General features: G+C 39.8%; 1 long non-coding RNA gene across 2 annotated transcripts in view; it reads left to right on the forward strand.

The window, feature by feature from the left end:
• The window catches only part of LOC141156809 (uncharacterized), a 34,288-nt gene extending 22,508 nt beyond the window's left edge, over positions 1–11,780 (forward strand). For both annotated transcript variants that reach the window (XR_012247714.1, XR_012247715.1), the window contains 3 exons: positions 5,781–5,839; positions 8,609–8,714; positions 8,817–11,780. This is a non-coding gene — a long non-coding RNA (uncharacterized lncRNA). The remainder of the gene's footprint in view (positions 1–5,780; positions 5,840–8,608; positions 8,715–8,816) is intronic.
• Positions 11,781–12,537: the final 757 nt, after the last annotated feature.

The raw sequence follows: 12,537 nt of genomic DNA on the forward strand, positions 1-12,537 counted from the left end.
ATAAAGTGACAGTAGTCAGAATTGTAAAAATTGGCCTGCAAACCACCCCCGGGGGTAAAGGGGTTAAAGTCACAATTTACAAATCTGACACAACAGCTCAACTTCCCAACCAACATTTCAATAGTGTGTCTGGTGTAAATTGTCAAAAAGTCGCAAATTTTTGTGCAGAAAGATGTGCATCAAAATTTGTAACGGTTTACACCATACAACTGGCCCATAGGACTTGATAAATCCCCTTCAATGTGTCTTCTTGACCAGTGCGGTGTTCATTATTCAGATGGTTACGTCACTGATGATGTTCTATTCAATGGGGCAAAGAAAGCCAGAGGGCAGATGACATGATCCTGTGATGTCACAGCATTCCATCCTGTTGTGATGTCACTCCATCTGTTATTGTGTTCTACTGCATCCAATAAGCATGGCTCAAAAATTGTGATATCATAATTGCATCTCTTGTGATATCAAGGGAATGATTGTGGGAAGCTTTGTCTGAAGACCTTGGGTCGGTGACTAACCTTAGTTGTATGAGAATTTTCTCACATCCGGACCACGATGAGCTTTTGGCTTATACTGATTTTCAATTTTATACCGGCAACAGTAATAAGTGTGCCAATTCGAAGAGGAGGAGTTGAAAAGAAAATGACTACAGGTAACATCAGCATCTAAACACTATGGCCCCCGATTCATCATATGCATTTTTGTTTTAAGTAGTTTTCCTTTTTTATCTTGTGCTAACTTGCCATTTTGGGCTCCAAATTCTTCAAAATGGTTCATGTTATAAAAGAATTTGGCGCAAAGTCAACAATAGCCTTTCTATACTCTTTTAAACTGTTTTTGCAAAAATTGTACCAAAATACTGGAATACTCAATAATATACCGTAATTGGGGGAACTGGACTGGAGTTGTGCCAACTTTATAAAATCAGGCAAAACATCTGTAATCACTAAACTCTGCCCACAAAGTGGAAAAACAAAAATACAGACGAGCACATATAACACATACTTAAAAAAAGGTGCTAATAAAATTGTGAATGCAAAAAAAAAAAGGCACAAAACTAGAAATAAAAAAATAAAACAGGTGCAAGGGCAAAGATGAATTGGGGCCATACTCTATAAATTATGAAGTCTTTTTTTATATATTTTAAATTACCAATGCATTTTTTTTCTATAATATACCACTTCTGTTTTTTCTGATTTAGTTTTACGTTTCAAAATTCAAACAATTAAACTATACAGTCAGGTATTCAAATCTTTATCATATATAAATATAAAGCCACATCAAATATACATTCTTCAACACTAAAAGTGCAACACCAAGAAAGAAATCACATGGAGTTATGGACATTAGAGGAAGGATAGACAAGTTACTGATAAGAAAATTATGAAAAGAAAATGGAAATAATTTTTTTTTAAAAATTTCAATTTATTCAATATTGAGTGTGAGCGTCACACTCAAATATCCCAATCTGAGGATTCCCTGGAGCACCATCAAATCCATTATCATCAAAAGGAGAGAACATGGTACCACAACAAACCTGCCAAGTGGGGGCCACCCACCAAAACTCTCAGCTCGGGCAAGGAGGGCATCAAACAGAGAGGCAGCAAAGAAATCAAAAATAACCCTGAAGGAGCTGCAGAGTTCCCAGATACTGGATTATCTGTCCGTATGACCACAATAAACCGTATACTCCATAGAGGTGGCCTTTATGGAAGAATGGGCAGAAAAAAAGCCTATTTAAACCCAAAATTTGTAAGGCTCGTTTTGAGTTTGCCAAAAGATGTGGGAGACTCCCAAAATGTATGGAGGAAGGTTCTGTGGTCAGATGAGACCAAAATTGAACTTTTTGGCCACCAAGGTAAACCCTAAGTCTGGCGCCAAACGAACACAGCTTAGCACCCTAAGAACACCATCTCCACAGTGAAACATGGTGGTGGCAGCAATAATTTCCATCTATTGTCTATTCCATTTGCACAACAGCATGTGAAATTGATTGTCAATCAGTGTTGCTTCCTCAGTGGACAGTTTGATTTCGCAGAAGTTTGATTTACTTGGAGTTATATTCTGTTGTTTAAGTGTTCCCTTTATTTTTTTTGAGCAGTGTATATTGAATTGTCAGTGTATCTAATAAAGGTTTTTTTACTTTTATATAATATAATTGCATGAGGACTTCTTTGATCACCTTTTTTCTCTCTGCCAATGACGTAAAGTACCTCTGTAGTAGAATTGCAGTAAATAATAGAATAATAAATCATAGTGATAATAAATTAATATTTTTGGATGTCTTTCCCTGTAACCAGATCCTGTTGTGTCAACAACAATTTTAGAGATAGGCCCCAAGTATAAGACCATTGCCATTATTGCACTTACATCAAAGGCCACTGTTTTTCTTCTGGCCATCCTTATCTTCATCATCTCACTCATTATCAGACACAGGTAAGTATTGGATTTGTATGTAATGATTCCACTTTCTGCATTCTCACATTGTGATTTATGATCAGACATAATACTGTGTGATCTCTATATTGTTATAGAAAACAATGTTTGTTGCTTGTCAGGAATCAATATTAAAGATGCCAAGAGATGAGGCTGCTGAAAAGTAAAGCTCTGGTCTATTAATTCAGAATTTCCTAATAGGATATAAAGTTTTCCTAAACTCTTTTAACCCCCTTCACGCCATGGCTATTTTGCGTTTTTTTGCTTTTCTTTCTCCTTTTTTTCCAAGACCCATAACTTTTTTATTTTTCCGCCCACATAGCTGTATGAGGGCTTATTTTCTGTGGGACAAGTAGTACTTTTAAATGACACCATTCATTTTATCATTTGATGCACTAGAAAGTGGGAAACAAATTCCAGTTGTGTAGAAATTGCAAAAAAATGTGCAATGTCACAATTGTTTTTTGTATTTTTTTCTTTACCATGTTCACTATACGGTAAAACTGACTTAGCAATATGATTGTCCAGGTCAGTACGATTTCGCAGATACCAAAATGCACAGGTTTTTTTTATTTAAGCAGTGAAAAAAAATTAGGAAATTAGTAAAAAAAAAAACTGTTGCCATTTTCTGAGACCCATAATGTTTTAATTTTTTTGGTATCTAGGGCTTGGCGAGGGCTTATTTTTTGCACCCTGAGCTGACGTTTTTACTGATACCATTTTGGGTTAGATACATATTTTGATCGCCTCTTATAGCATTTTATTGCAATGTTGTGGCAGCCAAAAAACCCGCAATTCTTGCGTTTTGATTTCTTTTCTCGTTACGCCGTTCACCTATCAGATTAATTTATTTTATATTTTGATATAGTTTTATATTTTGATACGTCAGACTTTTACAAACGCAGCAATACCAAATATATGTATTTATTTTTATTTTTTATTTTTAATGGGGCAAATTGGGGGTGATTTGAACTTGTGTTTTTTAAATTTTTCCCATATTTTTAAAAACTTTATTTTTATTTTTCACTGTCCCTTAGGGGACATGAAGCTGCGATCGTCTGTACACTTGTGCTATACATAGCAATGCTATGCATAGAGAAAATCACGATCTACTATGAACATCAGCTACATGCAGCTTTCACAGGAGGATTGTAATGACAGGCACAGAGGTCTTGAACAGACCCTCGCCTGTCAAGACAACCCATCAACGCCCCACAATCACGTCGTGGGTGGAGATGATGGGTGAGTTGCATGACGCGCCACCCTTAACGGCATGTGTTAAATGCACCTGTCAGAGACTGACAGCAGGATTTAACAATTTTTTTCTTATCACGATTTTTATTAAAAAGCTAAAATTAGTAATCTTACAATTTTCACACTAGCCTCTAGGGCTTTTTTTTTCTTTACACACAAACTTCCTGCCCTTTCAGGAAGAGTTTTCAGCAGGCTCCTTATCATCAGAGTCAGGATTACAATGACAAGTAATACCTCTATATACATCTGATAATACAGGATACCACAATCAGAATAGACAGTGTAACAGCTGTCCCTGTTTCCCCTCCCTTCACAATGACATTTGCACACGCTCTTTAGATGCTTTAATACAAAAAATAGAGTCAGGGTCTGTTCATTGCTGCTAATATACATGTGAATTTCCTGATACAGCAGGAAGTTAGTCTCGATTAGCTCCAGTGGCCAGTGTGAAAACAGCAAGATGTCTACTACAGTTTTTGATGTGAAAAAAAAAATGTTAAAGAAAATGCATTTAAGCACAAAAACCTGATTTAACCCCTTTCTGGCCTGGGGCGTATTAGTACGCCCCAGGCCATCACCCCCGGTTCAGTGAAGGCTCCGGCACTGAGCCCGCACTGAACATGGCACAGGTCAGCTGATTATTACAGCTGACATGTCCCCCCAACAGCCAGTGGGTGGAATCGCGATCCACCCGCGGCTGTTAACATGTTAAATGCCGCTGTCAATCTCTGACAGCGGCATTTAACATGCGCAAACCGGATGCGCGTCACTTACCCCGCCCATCGCCGACCCGTCACGTGATCGCGGGTCACTGATGGGTGGGCATGACAACCCTGGGTCTGCAGCAGACCCCAGTGGTTGTCATGTAAAAATCGCTATGAGCGCCACCTAGTGGTCGGCGCTCGTAGCACAGGGGCTTTTCTGCTACATAGAGGTGATCTGTTCATCACCTCTATGTAGCAGAGGCGATCAGACAGTTGCTGCTTCTAGTCTCCTATGGAGACTATAGAAGCAAGCAAAAAATTAATAAAAATGCTCTTAAAATATTAAAAAAATTAAAAAATATAAAAGTTTAAATCATCCCCCTTTTGCCCCATTCAAAATAAAATAATAAAAAATAAACCCCACATACACATATTTAGTATCGCCGCGTTCAGAATCGCCCGATCTATCAATATAAAAAAATAATTAATCCGATTGGTAAATGGCATAACGAGAAAAAAATTCCAAACGCCAGAATTACGTTTTTTTGATAGCTGCAACATAGCAATAAAATGCAATAACGGGCGATCAAAACATCGGATCTACCCCAAAATAGTATCAATAAAAACAGCAGCCCGGCGCGCAAAAAATAAGCCCTCACCCGGCCCCAGATCCCAAAAAATGGAGACGCTACGGGTCTCAGAAAATGGCACCATTTTTTTTTCTTTTTTTTAGCAAACTTTGGATTATTTTTTTCACCATTTAAATAAAAAATAACCTATACATGTTTGGTGTCTACGAACTCATAATGACCTAGAGAGTAATAGTGACAAGTCAGTTTTAGCATCAAGTGAACGTGGAAAGAAAAAAAAAAAAAAAACAACAACTGTGGAATTGCATTTTTTTTGCAATTTCACCGCACAATATGGTAAAACAAGTAATGGCGTTTAAAAGTACAACTCGTCCCGCAAAAAATAAGCCCTCACACGGCCATATTGACCAAAAAATAAAAACGCTATGGCTCTGGGAACAAGGGGAGCAAAAAACGAAAATGCAAAAACGGAAAATCCCAAGGACGTGAAGGGGTTAAACATCATTTTCTGATGACAATTTCTGTTTAAGACCTCAGGCACACTAGAAAGCCAAGTGCACAGAGCTTGTAAAGTGACACATGAAGTCTCCATGAGTCTGTATTCTCCCCTAAAAGCAATGCTTTTACAACAGGATACCTCTATAATATGGAACTAGCATTTCATGGGTGCTGTGGACACTTTGCATTGTTCTCGATACATTTCCCCTATGAGTGTCTTCCCATATTCTGCAGAATTCTAAACTATGGTAATTCATTTTTTAATATCTACTTTTTTTATTTTTTTTTTACAATAATGTAGAAAGTCTATCGAAGATAATTCAAATGGAGATGACAACGAGAGAATCGGCAACATCACTGGTAAACACAACATAAGAAATACATATAGTTCTAAGACTTTGATAACATACTTTTATACACTATTTTTGTAAAAAGTGAAAGATGCTCTAAAACGATACAGCGTAAAGAATGCATCCTGTTGCCCTTGACTTGTAATAAGGTAATACTGTACAATGCGAGTTCAACCCATTATTGCATTTACGCCTGTTTTATGATTAGTTTTTGGTGTTTTGTGTTTTCTTTGCATCAAATTCATCTTTCCATTTGCGCCTTTTTTGACGTTTATTTTACAAAATGTTCCCCTCACGTTTTTTTTGTTTTTTTTCAGGTCACCACTGTGAGACTATGTGCCCACGATGCAGAAATGCTGCAGATTTTTTCCGCTTCTCCCTGGCAGGAAAAACGCATGCGGATTTTACATGCGTTTTTCCCGCCAGGTAGAAGCGTTCTTCACATGCATTTCCGCATGCAGGTTATCAATCACTTTTCCAAGCGATTTTAGCATCACTTGGAAAGTGCTTGACAACTTGGTCACACTATATAAATCCATGCAACCGGCATGGATTTATATAGTGTGACCAAGTAATAGTTAAAAAAAAAGAATAAGAATGGTAAAAAATAAAGATTATACTTACCTTCCGATGGCCCCCGGTCTCCTCAGCAATGCGTCCGGTCTCTTGTATGGCTCGCAGTGGTGTGAAAGGACCTGCCATGACTAAATTACGTCATGGCAGGTCCTTTCACACCACCGCGAGCTGTACAACAGACCGGACGTAGCCGGGAAAACACGGGGGGCCATCGGAAGGTAAGTATAATCTTTATTTTTTATTTTAAATTCTTTTTTTTTACAGTTTCTATGGTACCTGGGTCGGATGAGAGTCTCCTCTTCTCCAGACTCAGGTACCATCCGCACATTGAATCGCATAATATCTGCTCGTGTACATTAGTCATATGGATATTATGCGTTTCAATGAAAGTCAATGGCGACAATTACGCTGCGTGTCAGCAAAATTAATGGACATGTTGCGTATTTTTCCGCAATGATAATCCGCAGCGGAAATTTCTGCAGCATGTGCACAGCACATGTGGATTATCATTGGGGGCCATGGGGCACGTATTACCAAGCGTTTTTTAAGAGTTTTCGCTGCGGAAATTCCGCGGCAAAAACGCTTGAAAAAACGCATAGAGGGCACGCAGCCTGATTCTTGTTTAAGGGTTTCCAAATGTTTTGGCCTGATTTATTATTTACAACTTTTCAAAATGTTGCAAAATTTGTTGAAAATGTACTCCATTATCCCCCTGGAGTGATTTTATGCAAGCCAGATTTTTTTGCAACACCTAGAAAAGTGGTTAACCCCTTACAGAAATCAACCGTACATGTATAGGGCAAGTCCTTAGCAGTTGTATGGAGCAGGCACATGGGGTGAGCTCGCCCCATACCCGGAAGATAATGGCTCTGACACACAACCAAGACCTTCCTCTAATAGCAGGAGGTTGAGAGGAGCTTTGCCCATAACTGATAACCTGTTAAATGCCTGTCAAACTCTGACAGCAGCATTAACAGCGTGTTGGCATGGGGGTGCGCCCATCGGAGGGCCCGTGAATTGATCACAGAGCACCCACCTATGGGTTGCTAGGACAGCTGGGGATCACTTGAAGACTTCTGTGCCTGTCATTACAAAGCTCCATTGAAACCCAGCCTGTGACTTGGCTTCAAATGAGACTGATTTCTACTATATGCAGCAATACAAGCAGACAATCGCAGGTTCAAGTCCTCTAAAAGGACTAATAAATGCAGCAAAGAGTTTTAAAAATTATTTAAAAAAAAATCAAATCCCCCCCCCCTCCTCCCCCATTAAAAATAAAGATAATTGAAAAATAAATAAAAAAATACACGTGGTAACACTGCGTCTACAAATGTCCGATCAAAACATAAAAATCAACTCAACTGATAAAAACCGTAAAAGAAAATAAATTCAAAACTCGAAAATTGTTTTTTTTTTGGTCACCACAGTACTGCAAAAAAGCAATCAAAATATCATTTCTATCCCAAAGTGGTATCAATAAAAATGTCTCGCCCTACAAAAAATAAGCCCTGACACAATTCTATTGACCGAAAAATGAAAACGTTACGGGCCTCAGAAAATAGGGACACAATCCTAAATTATTATTTTTTCATACAAACCTCTATGTTATTTTTTTGCCGATTAAAATAATTAAAAAACTTGGATGAGTTTGATCTCGATGCAATCATACCAAATGATATTCCCAGGACATTCTTATAATACAATGTACACCATAAAAACAATTACCATCAGAATTTTTGCAGTACTTGGAATCTCTTCCAGTACACTATGTGGGAAAATGAATGGTGTCCTTTAAAAGTACAACTCATCCTGCAAAAAATAACAAAAAAAAAACAAGCCCACCTACAGCTATGTGGACAGAAGCACAAAAAGAGTTATGGCTCTGGGAAGAAGGGGAAGAAATCGCAAAAACAGAAATTGGTCATATCAGGAAGGGGTTAAAGACAGTAAAAAAAATGCATAAACCACATTTGCAATATTGATGAATTTGGCGCAAAAAATGGTAATAAAACTGAACCCTGAATGTCTGGATCTTGTGTTTAGACCAGGCAGGTCACCGCCATTTCTATGTGAAGTTTTCAAAACTGTCAAGTAAGGCATAAAAGTATCTAAAATACATAATAAATTTACATATTTTGCAGTAAAAATGTATTTTCCATTTTGCATATTAAATTTTCTTTGTGTGTTACATGTGAAAATGAAGCAAATTTTAGGATAGAAATTGAATATTAGGATGAACATGGAGACATTTTCGGAGGCAACTGACAGCATCCATACATGCCCAGATCACCAGAGCCGGCCGGCTGACAGTAAGTCTCCTAATAAACCTAAAGGAGTAAAATCCCTTTCCACCCTGCACGGTCCTCCATTCTAATTAGGGACCAATCTATAACCTCATGTTTCTGTTGCAGAAAACAAAAGCAAAAGACATTCTGCAAAAAAAAAGGAGAAGCATCAGAGGTGATGATGGAGACAGCTTCATAGGAACCAGGACCTGCCTGCGTGGCGTCATCAGTGTTAGCCAGATCTATTGAGCTGCTCCACTTGCAAGAAAATACTGACAAGCACTGACTAATAAAAATAGATAATTTACTGCTATGTAAACATGAAATAATGCCAAGCAGAAAACCCACTGCTGAAAAAGGAGAACGTTACAGAATACATACTACAGTTTGGTCCAGAAATATTTAAACAGTGACATAAGTTTTGGCATTTTAGTTGTTTACCAAAACATACTCAAGATAAAGTTATATAATCAATATGGGCTTAAAGTGCAGACTCTCAGCTTTAATTTGAGGGTATTCACATCCTAATTGGAGTCAGGGTTTAGGAATTACAGCTTTTTAATATGTAGCTGCCTCTTTTTCAATGGACCAAAAGTTCTTATTTCAAAAGCTCTTTAATAGGCTGAATGCTCTATTTCCTCATTAATCCATAATCAATTAAGCAGGTAAAGGGTCTGGAGCTGATTCCAGGTGTGGCATTTGCATTTGGAAGCTGTTGCTGTGACCTCACAACGTGCGGTCAAAGGACCTCTCAATAGAAGAGAAACAGACCAGCATTAGGCTGAAAAAATGAAGAAATCCAAAAGAGAGATAGCAGAAGTGTTAGGAGTGGCAAAATCAACAGGTTTTTTACATTCTGCAAAAAAAAAAAAAAATCTCACTGGTGAGCTTGTGAGTTCAAAAAGGCCAGGATGCCCAACAGTGGTGGATGACCCCAGAATCCTTTCCATAGAGAAGAAAAAAGCCCTTCTTAACATCCACCCAAGTGAAAAACAATCTCCTGGAAGTAGGTGTTTCAGTATGTAAGTCTACCATAAAGAGACTTCATGAGAGCAAATACAGAGGATTCACCACAGGGTGCAAAATTATTGAATCAGCCTTAAAAATACAAGGCCAAATTAGGCTTTTCCCAAAAAAACATCTAAATAAGCCAGCCCAGTTCTGGAAAAGCATTCTTTGGTCAGATGAAACTAAGATCAACCTGTACTAGAATGATGGGAAGAAGAAAGTATGGAGAAGGCTTGGAACAGCTCGTCATGATCCAAAACACACCACATCCTGTTTAAAACATGTTGGGGTCAATGTGATGGCATAGGTATGCATGGCTTCCAATGGAACTGGATCACTAGCAGTGGCATAGCTATCAAGGGGGCAGAGGGTTGGCTGCTCCTGGCCCCGCTCTCAGGGGTGCCCACCCAGAGCCATCATTGCCCTTTACTATATCAGCATGTGCAGCACACCAATATAGTTAAGCTCTGCAGTAGTGCAGGGAGAAATTATCTCCCTGCACTACCTCTCTCCATTCTGTAGACCGCAGGTCGTTTTATGCCCACGTTCTACAGAATGGCAGGGAGAGTCACAAGGGTGCACAGAGAACAGGACAGACAGCGTGATGACATCAAAGCTGATGGACTCTTCAGGATCCTGGATTAGGGGAGTATATGATGTTCTTTATTTTAACTAAAACTTCTGGTGTGACTGTGGGAGCATCAAAGTATGGGGACTCCTCATTCAGTGGGGTCCTCATACATTTTAGGGGCTACTAAGGGGACATCAAAGTATGGTGGCCCCTCCATTAATGGGGATAGGGTCCTCATTGTGCTACTGTGGTGGCCCTCATAAAGTGTGGGGGTCATTATACAGTTTGGGGACTATTATGAGGGCCATCATACAGTGTGGGGGCACTAAAGTAAGGAGGCTCCTCATTCAGAGGCGTCCTCACGCTTTTTTGCGACTACTGTGGTGGCATTAAAGTATGGGGGTCCCCTCACACAGTGGGATCTTTGTACATTTTAGGGGCTACTGTGGGGGGCATCAACATATGCCCCCCCCCCCCCCCCTCATATGGTGGGGAGGGAAGCCCTCATACATTGTAGGGGCTTCTGGGTGGGTAAAGTATAGAGACCTCTCATTTTATGGTGAGGGGGTTCTCACTAAGCTACTGTGGTGGCTCTGTGTGAGGGCCATTCTACAGTTTGGAGGCTACAATGAGGGCTATTATACAGTGTGTGGGCTAATGTGGGGGCCATCATACACTGTGGAAGCAAATGTCGGGGCCATTATACAGTTTGGAGAATCCTGTGGGGACTACTGTGGGTTTAATCATAGTGTGGGGACTATCGATAAATCCATCATACAGTGTGGGAACTAACGGGGACACTCTTATTAAGTGTTGGGGACTACTGCGGGGTGACATTATACAGTGTGGGAGCTAATGTGAGGGTCATTATTCAGTTTGGAGGTTACTGTGGGGGCCATCATAAAGTGTGGGGACTACTGAGGGGTTAATCATAGTGTGGGGACTATCAATAAATCCATCATACAGTGTGGGAACTAACGGGGACGCTCTTATTAAGTGTTGTGGACTACTGCGGGGTGACATTATACAGTGTGGGAGCTAATGTGAGGGTCATTATTCAATTTGGAGGCTACTGTGGGGGCCATCATAAAGTGTGGGGACTACTGAGGGGTCAATAATAGTGTGGGGACTATCGATAGTTCCCACACTGTATGATGGATTTAACAGGGACACTCTTATTAAGTGTTGGGGACTACTGCAGGGTGACATTATACAGTGTGGGAGCTAATGTGAGGGTCATTATTCAATTTGGAGACTACTGTGGGGGCCATTCTACTGTTTGGCCATTATAAAGTATGAAGATTACTGTGGGGGACATCATACTGTGTACATGGGAGCTGTACAGTCATGGCCAAAAGTTTTGAGAATGACACCAAAATTATATTTTCACATGATCTGCTGGCCTCTGGTTTTTATTAGTGTTTGTCTGATGTTTATATCACATACATAAATATAATTGCAATCATATTATGAGTACCAATAGGTTATATTGACAGTTAGAATGAGTTAATGCAGCAAGTCAATATTTGCAGTGTTGCCCCTTCTTCTTCAAGACCACTGTAATTCTCCCTGGCATGCTCTCAATCAACTTTTGGACCAAATCCTGACTGATAGCAGTCCATTCTTGCATAATCAATGCTTGCATTTTGCCAGAATTTGTTGTTTTTTGTTTGTCCACCCGTCTCTTGATGATTGACCACAAGTTCCCAATGGGATTAAGATCTGGGGAGTTTCCAGGCCATGGACCCAAAATCTCTATGTTTTGTTCCATGAGCCATTTGGTTATCACCTTTGCTTTATGGCAAGGTGCTCCATCATGCTGGAAAAGGCATTGTTGGGCGCCAAACTGCTCTTGGACGGTTGGGAGAAGTTGCTCTTGGAGGACATTCTGGTACCATTCTTTATTCATGGCTGTGTTTTTAGGCAAGACTGTGAGTGAGCCGATTCCCTTGGCTGAGAAGCAACCCCACACATGAATGGTCTCAGGATGCTTTACAGTTGGCATGAGACAAGACTGGTGGTAGCGCTCACCTCTTCTTCTCCGAATAAGCTGTTTTCCAGATGTCCCAAACAATCGAAAAGGGGATTCATCAGAGAAAATGACTTTGCCCCAGTCCTCAGCAGTCCACTCCCTGTACCTTTTGCAGAATATCAGTCGGTCCCTGATGTTTTTTCTGGAGAGAAGTGGCTTCTTTGCTGCCCTCCTTGAAACCAGCCCTTGCTCAAAGAGTCTCCGCCTCACAGTGCGTGCAGAATTACTCACACCAG

This window comes from Phyllobates terribilis, unplaced genomic scaffold, assembly GCF_046119375.1.
Source record: "Phyllobates terribilis strain yellow unplaced genomic scaffold, ASM4611937v1 Scaffold_8__6_contigs__length_399053987, whole genome shotgun sequence".
In the NCBI taxonomy this organism is placed as follows: domain Eukaryota; kingdom Metazoa; phylum Chordata; class Amphibia; order Anura; family Dendrobatidae; genus Phyllobates; species Phyllobates terribilis.